A 10076-nucleotide genomic window follows, 5' to 3' on the forward strand; every position below is an offset into this window, starting at 1 on the left:
TGAGCTCCATCACTAACCAGTGTCTGCACTGCTGAGAGGTCTCCGCTCTGCACACTCACAAGTAGATTCTGTATAAACCATTTGTGACTGGTGAACTGGATTGTGCAGGGATCAAGGCTTCCTGTCTGGCGTGAGAACAATGCAATCCTGTATCACGAAGCCCCACAGTAGAGACATCAGTCTTCCCCTCACAGCTGTGACATGCTCACTGCTTCACTCTCACACGTCTCTGTGCCAGTCTCACACTCCCTCACCCTCTCCACGGGGGTCTCACTCTGATGCCCACGGCAGTCACTCGGTTCTCTTCTCTCACTTGCACTGTTGGGACATCCCAGCCGCGTTTCCAGCATCAGATTGTTTCCTGTGAGGGTGAAAGGTCGCACAGTCGAGTCAAGGTGGCTTTTTAAATCCATCTGGGGCTGAAGCCCCCTGGTTTGTTCTTTCTCGGTGCGGATTCCCACACAATGTATGTGATGTGCTGCGATGACGTCACCATTGCGTCACATGTAAGTGCTCCAACGTCTAGTGATGGGGTTAATATGCAAATGAGTGGTTGTAAGACTTGAGAACCGCCCGAGCTCCCACAAGAGAGGCCACGTGTGGAATGAGATCGGTGGGGCGCCAGCAGCTGTTAAAGTGGGATTCTAGGCGCTGGCTTCAGTGAGGCTGACTCTGGCTGTGTGTGTTGTGATTAGATGACAGCTCAGGTGCACCCAGAGGTAGGAGGTGGACCCCAGATATGAATAAAACAGGAGCACCATGTCTGCTGAAATAGGTACAGAAAGAGGGGAGGGGGGGCCCACATCAGTCAGTCTGCAGCCCGGATAGCTCAGTCGGTAGAGCATCAGACTTTTAATCTGAGGGTCTAGGGTTCAAGTCCCTATTCGGGCGGAACAGTATTTATTTATTTTTTTCAACATTTACCTGTTATTAAACAGTATTAAAATGATCAATGATTTTTTCCTGCTTTTCACTCTTTCATCTCTAACATTTAATCTGTTATCACTCCGGTTTCTTAAACCCAGCAGCGCCCCCTGCTGACATTATAGCAGTTTTCAGTGACGTTTCATAGTCAGACACTGGTTTGTGCCACGTGGCCCTTCCTTGCCTCCACTAACCACGGTGAGAGAGTGAGTCTGGTGCAGCCACAAGCACAGCACCAGATTACCCCCCACAGACGCCCTCAGAGTTACTCACAAACCACAGACCGCTTCCCCAGGAGACACAAGCACAGCACCAGATTACCCCCCACAGACGCCCTCAGAGTTACTCACAAACCACAGACCGCTTCCCCAGGAGACACAAGCACAGCACCAGATTACCCCACAGACGCCCTCAGAGTTACTCACAAACCACAGACCGCTTCCCCAGGAGACACAAGCACAGCACCAGATTACCCCCCACAGACGCCCTCAGAGTTACTCACAAACCACAGACCGCTTCCCCAGGAGACACAAGTACAGCACCAGATTACCCCCCACAGACGCCCTCCAGAGTTACTCACAAACCACAGACCGCTTCCCCAGGAGACACAAGCACAGCACCAGATTACCCCCCACAGACGCCCTCAGAGTTACTCACAAACCACAGACCGCTTCCCCAGGAGACACAAGCACAGCACCAGATTACCCCCCACAGACCCCTCAGAGTTACTCACAAACCACAGACCGCTTCCCCGGGAGACACAAGCACAGCACCAGATTACCCCCCACAGACCCCCTCAGAGTTACTCACAAACCACAGACCGCTTCCCCGGGAGACACAAGCACAGCGCCAGATTACCCCCCACAGACCCCCTCAGAGTTACTCACAAACCACAGACCGCTTCCCCGGGAGACACAAGCACAGCACCAGATTACCCCCCACAGACCCCCTCAGAGTTACTCACAAACCACAGACCGCTTCCCCAGGAGACACAAGCACAGCACCAGATTACCCCCCACAGACCCCTCAGAGTTACTCACAAACCACAGACCGCTTCCCCAGGAGACACAAGCACAGCACCAGATTACCCCCCACAGACCCCTCAGAGTTACTCACAAACCACAGACCGCTTCCCCAGGAGACACAAGCACAGCACCAGATTACCCCCCACAGACGCCCTCAGAGTTACTCACAAACCACAGACCGCTTCCCCGGCCGCACAGATGCGGCTCTGAGCCCAGATCCAAGCAGTGGGTCCAGATGGGAGGGGGTGCAGCTCTGTGGTGTCAGGCTGTGTGTGTGGCGCTGTGGGGCAGAGCAGCAGACCCTGCCACAGCAGAGAGGGCTCTGCAGCGCTTTCTCCACAGTGAAGCAACCCCGCCTGCTGCGCTGTTTGTGCAACCTTATGGTAAAACTGTCCCAAAGAATCACCAACCTCGGTGCAAGAAGAGGGTGCAGGTCCCCCTGGGAACTCTGTGGCCTTGTAGACACACTCGGCTTGTGGCCTCCTCTCTCCATCGAGTCACGTGCCTGGATGACGTGTAACACCTTATAATGCTCGGTTTGGGGGACTTTATCCCATGTATGCAATGTGGGGGTCACTCGTGTAAGTGACAATTGAAAAAGTTGCTTCACAATCCTTTGTTATCACTGACATAGGTAGATTGGGCAGTAAAATAGCACAGTGTTATATGGCTGCCACTGACACCTCTTGTGATCTGCAGTTTATGATCTGCAGCTCGAGAGTTTAAATCCTGGGAAGGGTAACTCAGCTTTCCATCCTTTCAAACCTAGTACACTGAGCATTTAAATTATAGAAACACCCGTTATTTACAGTGCTTAGAAACAGCAGGCAGAGCTGCAATAATGAACATCTTTATTAGTGCTTGGTAATCAGTGAATCAGTGCTTAATTTGTAAATATGTAAGTGCCAGGAGACCTCTGGAGGCCACTGAACAGCCTCAGGCGTCTGTGCCTTTCTAAGGGTCCTCTCTGGCATTTTTCAGGGGGACAATAAATATGACAGACATTGGTGACATTGGGTGCACGTCAGTGCTTAATTTGAGCCGGTGGCTGCCGGTGGAGGGTCAGACAAGCATTTTTAGGGACTGGGACTTATTTTATCGCATCGGATATTTCTTAAGAGCACAAGAGAGAAAAGCACATTAAGAGGAAAGAAGGAGGAAGAGAAAGATGGAAAACCTGTCACAGAGGGAGAAAGCAGGAACCTGCAAGAGTGAGATCAAGGAGCAGGGAGTGTCTGGTAGTGGATTAAAGAGGCATGAAGAGGGTTGAAGATTGCACACCTTGGTTTTCAGTGCACTGACATTCAATAGTGCCGGCTGCAGTCTTCTGAGCAGAGCTTTGGGCACCGGCTCTGATTATTTTACAGATTAAGTACTGCTGCACGAGCACACATACGCACACACGTGCACACACACACACGCACACACATGTGCGCACACACACACACATGCACACACACACACACCGACGCACACACACACACTTACAATTTCTGTAGTTTTACCATATTTTTCGATTCTGTGCTTTGAATAATACTGAGTACTGTATCGCAGCAGTACTCAACATTTTGACTTTTGTGGACCCCAATGAATCATGACTGGAAAGACCAAGCTGCTGCATCCCTCCTGTCTTCTTGCTTTTCCCTCATTTTCATTGCTTTCTCTGTGTCTTTTCCCTATTTTTTGAGTGCCTTCTCAATGCATTTCCCTTGTTTTCACTGCTTTCTCCTTGCTTTTTCCCTCATTTCCACTGCTTTCTCCGCGATTTTTCCCATTTTTAAGTCCCTACTCCTTGTTTTTCCCTCGTTTTCAGCCTGCTCCTTGCCTTTTTTGAGCGCCTTCTCCTTGCTTTTCCCACATTTTCACTGCTTTCTCCTTCTGTCACCCGTTTTTTGAGTGCCTTCCCCTTGCTCTTCTCTTATTTTCACAGCTTTCTCCCTTCTTTTCCCCATTTTTTTGACTGCCTTTTCCTTGCTTTTCTCACATTTTCACTGCTTTCTCCTTCCGTCGCCCCGTTTTTTGTGTGCCTTCCCCCTGCTCTTCCCTCATTTTCACTGCTTTCTCCTTTCCTTTTCCCCCTGTTGTTTTGTGTGTCTTCTCCTTGCTTTTCCCTCGTTTTCATTGCCTTCTTGTTTCTTCCCCTGTTGTTTGAGTGCCTTCTCCTTTCTCTTCCATCGTTTTCACTGCTTTCTCCTTGCTTTTCTGCCCGTTTTTTGAGCGCCTTCTTCTTGTTTTTCCTTTATCGCCAATTGGTGTCTGCAGCCCATTCCTGGGTTACATAAATAGGTGTAGTTAGCCATTAGACTTTGTTTATTCCTCCTAGACAGCTACTTAATAGATGGATTAGGGGTGCCTGGATGGACCACCAACTGGATGAGGGGGGCAGAGCGGGGCATAGCCCCACTTGCAATTGAATAGGCTGTGCTGTGCCTTCACACAAAGGACTTGCCACCACTGCATTGTTCATGCAGCCAGCTTGGAGCCAGAGCAGAGGAGGCAGGAGACTTCAAGATCTTCAAAAGAAAACCTGCAGATGCTTCTCCTACTTCAAAGTGGGCACCAGATACAAATATTGGACCCTCAGACCCAACTCTTCAGATGCTTGTGAACGTGTGGATGCTACAGAAGAAGGACTGCGGTGCTGCTTTGCTGCCAGGACTGCCACTTTGCTGCCCTGCTACTCTGCTGCCTGATGCTCTGCTTGCTGAGAAGGAAGACTGGACCTGCACCCTTCATCTCAGGCTTAAGTGACTCCAAAGGTCAGCTGACACCTGTTTTGAGCTACAATGACATCACAAGCTCCAAAGGCTACCTGCAAGTGCTCAGCTGACCTGCTGCCTGGACCTCCAACTAGAGCTGCTTGAGCTTTGCTGGCCTCTGCAGGAGTGAATTCCTGATGCCCAGGAGGTGCTCCTCAGGTCCTGGAACCTCGAAATGGCCCTAGTTGAGCTCCACTTCAAAGAAAAGGAGAAATTCTGAAGATTTGGACTCTTCATAAACACAAACCCGTGCCATCTGTCACTGTGAAGTTCCAGTGAACCCGACTCTTCATGCCACTGCAACTGCCAGCAACGCCTGACAACTCGTGATGACCACCACCACGAAGCTCCAGCAATGACTGTTCGTGACACCTGACAGAATCATCGCGCTACAATGGCGACCATGCGCAACGCCCCTTTCACTGCAAATGGAATTATTTGCACTGCACCTTGAAGGTGACTCTTTCAGCTGGGTTAACCTGGCCTATCTATCCAGCCAACGCGCTCCATCGCGGTAAGCCTGAACTTGTGATTTGCACCTGGTTTCGCACGACCAGATAACTGCAAGTGGTAGTTTGCGCTTTTGGGCACCTTACTAACCTGAAATCTTTAAAATTGCATGTCCCCGGGTCTACTGATCAGACTTTTGTTGTTTTGGTATCAAATAATTTACTAAAAGTTTACTCTACTTTGCTAAATTGGTGTGAGATTTTTAGTCCCCAATTTCAAATTCCTTCACATTTACGAAACATTTTAACATTTTCAATTTTACATCCAACATTCTTATTTCTATATACTTTACTATTCTGCTAACATGAATTCATTTTCCAAGCAGTTGTGGACCCCCTGAGTGGGTGTTGAGGACACCCAGGGGTCCGGTACCCCTGGAAAAGAACAGCTAGTGTCTTGAGTACAATTAATATGTCTAACACCTGACACTGACAGCACTTACAAATGGCAGAAGCACGGGTTGAAGCACTGTATAAAAAAGTGATTCTTATTACTATTAATTATAAAATAAACTAAGGGGCGCATTCAACATGTTCTCAAAGACCCCAACTAATCCATCACTAGTGTATATTTATTAATGCACTTAAACATCATGTTCAGAACCACTTGATCACTCACCTATGCAGATTTGAAAATTGTTATTAAGCATGTCTTTTATTTGTGCCCAAGGTTTCAGAATTAAGATGACTCGCTCATGGAATGTTTTAGCTAAGCTAACTATTGGTTTCTGTCTGATGTACAACACAAACAGTTCTATGTATTTGATCCTCAGGTTTGTACCAATAATCTACAAACATTACCATGGTATCCTCCTCCTGAAAAGCAGACCCAAAAGTGTTAACCGATTACTAAACACTAAACATAGGATACTCCACTGTATCTGCATTCATCTGCATACTGATGGGTCTTCCTGGGGAGGAGGTTGGGAAGGGCTCAAACGTACACTTCAAAGGGTAGTGGTCTGAGCCACACAAAGGGGGCTGATTACCTCCCGCTGATTGTCTGGAGCCGGTGCTGGGTGAAACGGGACCTGTGCATTTTAGAGAAACCTTCTGAAGTCACCCCCGACATCAAAGGCACATTTTGGTATAAGTTCTGGGTCTCTAAACCCCCAAAATCAGTACACTTCTGGACCTAAGACAGAACCCTGCTGGAGTGAAGGCTGCTAAGCTGAAGGATTGTCACTTTGCTGTGCCTGATAGTTTCAGGGCACTGCTGTCCTGCTTTGCTGAGCTGCCATGATGCTTGCTGACCTCTGCCCTACAGGAAGAGAACACAGAACTGCTTCCAGAGTGACCCAAGGACTTGCTGACTTGCCCCCAGTTCTACCAAAGGTCATCAGGACATCTAAGTCCTCAGAGTTCCGCTATTACCTCAAAAACGTGGCGTTTGTATTCTTTACACTTGATTTGAAGTATTCCAGCGTTTGATTTGATGACAGGTGTGTTCTATGACTCCGATCGTCTCATTCCCTTCATAAGTTCTTTGGAGAACCACTGTGATGCCCTGTTCTTACCCTCATTACCACAGCAGTCTCTGCTCTGATTGGTGGCTGCTTGGATTACAACAAAGCATCATACAACGGCCTTGCTAAGGCTGTGCTAGCGTGCATCCAGTATATAAGCAACATGGTACAACAAAGCATCATACAACGGCCTTGCTAAGGCTGTGCTAGCGTGCATCCAGTATATAAGCAACAACAACAAAGCATCATACAACGGCCTTGCTAAGGCTGTGCTAGCGTGCATCCAGTATATAAGCAACATGGTACAACAAAGCATCATACAACGGCCTTGCTAAGGCTGTGCTAGCGTGCATCCAGTATATAAGCAACATGGTACAACAAAGCATCATACAACGGCCTTGCTAAGGCTGTGCTAGCGTGCATCCAGTATATAAGCAACATGGTACAACAAAGCATCATACAACGGCCTTGCTAAGGCTGTGCTAGCATGCATCCAGTATATAAGCAACATGGCTATTGTAGGAAGCTGGCCTGGTGTGTGGAGAGCATCTATGGTGTTATCACCCGATACCATGTCCAGGTATCCCCTATTACTGAGATGTAGTCAGGGTCTTGGAAGACAGGTTCTCTAGAGGTAGCTGTGGATGAGCAACCAAGGCTTATCTAGGAGACATGCAAAGCTTATGCAATACCACTTATAGTCACACAGTACTTATACACATGGAAGAACCACACAGTGTTACAAAAATAAAGGTACTTTATTTTAATGAAACAAATACCAGAATACTATATAGGCAATACTGCACTAGCAGGTAAGTAAACACACTAATATATAAAACCTTAGTAATCAGGAATGGGCATAGAAATCAATAGAAAACAGTGTAAACACAGTAAGCAATAGAGACCCTAGGGGAGACCAAACCATATACTAAAAAAATGGAATGCGAAAGTCAGACCCCCCACCCAGGTAAGTGGAATCTGTAGAGGGGAGCTGGAGGAACTAGGAACCCCAAAAGTTAAGTACCAGAGTGCCCCCCAGTGACCAGGAGAGAAGAGGTAAGCACCTAGTTTTTCCCAAACCCACAGAGAAACTTTGTAAAAAGACTGTGTGAGACCCAAGCAAAGACTGAAAGAAACAGAAGATGGAGCCAGACAGAAGAGGATCTGCAAATGAAAGGGACCAAGTCCAGTTCCAGTTGGAGTGTCCGGTTGGGGCAGGACCAGGTCGATGGTGAAGACTAGGAGTTGGCTATGCAGCACAGGAGCAGAGGAAGAGTTCCAGAAGTGAAGTAGTCAGTGTTCCACGTCATTAGAAGAGTTGCAGTCTGTCAGTGGTGTGGAAAAATCAGCAACAATCCTTGGCAAAGGCAAGAGTCGCAGAAGAGAAATTACAGAGTTGCTGGGGACCAGGAAGGTCAGAGGGGACTCAACGGAAGGAGGGAAGTCCCAGGCAATCCTCAGCAGTGAAGAGAGACAGAAGTCAAGGATGCAGCCTCTACAGGCAACTCGCAGGCAGCAGGAACATTAGTCGCAGTGAGGCCCCCTCAGCACACCTGGAAAGGAGTCCCACGTCGCTGGAGCTGCAGGTAGGAGACTACGCATTGAAGAGACGGGTGCTGGAGGCCGGGGCTGCATGGAGCCTGGAGATCCCTTGGACAAAGAGCCAACAGACCTTGGTAGCTGCAAGAGTTGCGGTGCTCAGGGGTACTGTCCTGCAAGGAGAGGCAAAGAGTCACCACCTCCAAAGTTGGACCGCTGGTAGAGGGGACTGAGGGGACCACTCAAGATGTGTTGCAGGATCCACATAGAGTTGCAGGAGAGAGGACCCACAGAGCCGGTCGTCATTTCAGTTGGTGTCTGCAGATGCAGGGGAGTGACTCCTTCACTTCAAGGGAGATTCCTTCTTGCTTCTTGGTGCAGACTGAAGACTTGCCACCCTCAGAGGATTCACAGCCGGGGAAATGTTGCAGTTGCTGGAAGGAGCCAGAGAAACAATGTCGCAGAGCGAAGTCATTGCTGGCGCTGCTAATTGTAGGTTCCTGTGAAGTACAGTTGCTTTTCCAGTGGCCACAAGTCAAAGTAAACATTGCAGAGTAGTACAGCTGGAATCTTGCATGTCGAATCTGAGGACCCACCCAAGAGGGAGACCCTATATATCCCTAAAAGGGGGATTGGTTACCTAGCAGGGTGACCAACTATCAGGAGGGGGCTGTGACGTCACCTGCCTGACCTGGCCACTCAGACGCTCCCAGGGGCCTCTGCCCACCTTGAATTCAAGATGCTCTGGGCACCACCCTTGGATAACTCCCCTTTCCATTGCCCAGTTTCACGCCAGAGCAGGGACTGGGGGTCCATGGACTGGTGCAAACCAGTTTATGCAAGGAGAGCACCAAATGTGCCCTTTAAAGCTTATCATTGGCTTGAGGAGGCTACCCCTCCCAAGCCATGTAACACCTATTTCAAAAGGGAGAGGGCGTTGCCTCCCTCTCACAAAGGAAATCCTTTGTTCTGCCTTCCTGGGCTTGAGCTGATGAAGCAGCAGGAGGGCAGAAACCCATCTGTAGGATGGCAGGAGCGCGGGCTGCCTGGGAAAACCCTGCAAACTGGTAGGAGCAAAGCTGGGGGTCCCCTAAGGAGCCCCCAGAGTGCATGGAATCATACAACCAATACTGGGAACAGTATTGGAGTATGATTCTGACATGTTTGATACCAACCATGCCTAGGTTCAGAGTTACCATTATGTAGCTGGACATAGGTAGTGACCTATATCCAGTACACAGCTAAAATGGCTTCCCTGCATTCACGAAGTCCTGGAAAAATGGAGCTGGAGTTTGTGGGGGCACCTCTACTCATGCAGGGGTGCCCTCACACTCAGTACTAGCACCCTGCCCTTTGGGCTGGGAGGGTCTACCATAGGGGTGGCTTACAGTGACCTGGTGCAGTGGCCTGTGGTGGAAGGGAGCATGCACCTTTTAATACAGGCTGCAATGGCAAGCCTGCAGACACATTTTGCATGGGCTCCCATGGGTGGCAAAATACATGCTGCAGCCCATGGGGAACCGCTGGTGCCCCAATGCCCTGGGTACCTAGGTACCATATACTAGGGACTTACATGGGGGCAAAAGTATGCCAATTGTGGGGTGTACAAAGTCAGGGAAAGCCAAATTCAGAGGGAGAGAGCACAGTCACTGGGATCCTGGTTAGAAGGATCCCAGTGAACACAGTCAAAACACAATGACAGCAGGCAAAAAGTGGTGGTAACCATGCCAAAAAGAGGTACTTTCCCACAGATATCATATTACTATTGAAGGTCTATAAAATCTGCACTACCACATCTGAAAGTACGTTGGCTACCAATCTTGGCCAAGTCTATCTCAGCATGGAGCAGGCCTT

The 10076-nt window shown here is 49.0% G+C and overlaps 1 non-coding gene across 1 annotated transcript; it reads left to right on the top strand.

Moving 5' to 3' along the window:
- Positions 1-818: 818 nt before the first annotated feature.
- Positions 819-891, top strand: TRNAK-UUU (transfer RNA lysine (anticodon UUU)). The gene has a single exon. It is a non-coding gene; the product is annotated as a tRNA-Lys (tRNA).
- Positions 892-10076: the final 9185 nt, after the last annotated feature.

The sequence above is a fragment of the Pleurodeles waltl genome, unplaced genomic scaffold, assembly GCF_031143425.1.
Source record: "Pleurodeles waltl isolate 20211129_DDA unplaced genomic scaffold, aPleWal1.hap1.20221129 scaffold_86, whole genome shotgun sequence".
Classification (NCBI taxonomy): domain Eukaryota; kingdom Metazoa; phylum Chordata; class Amphibia; order Caudata; family Salamandridae; genus Pleurodeles; species Pleurodeles waltl.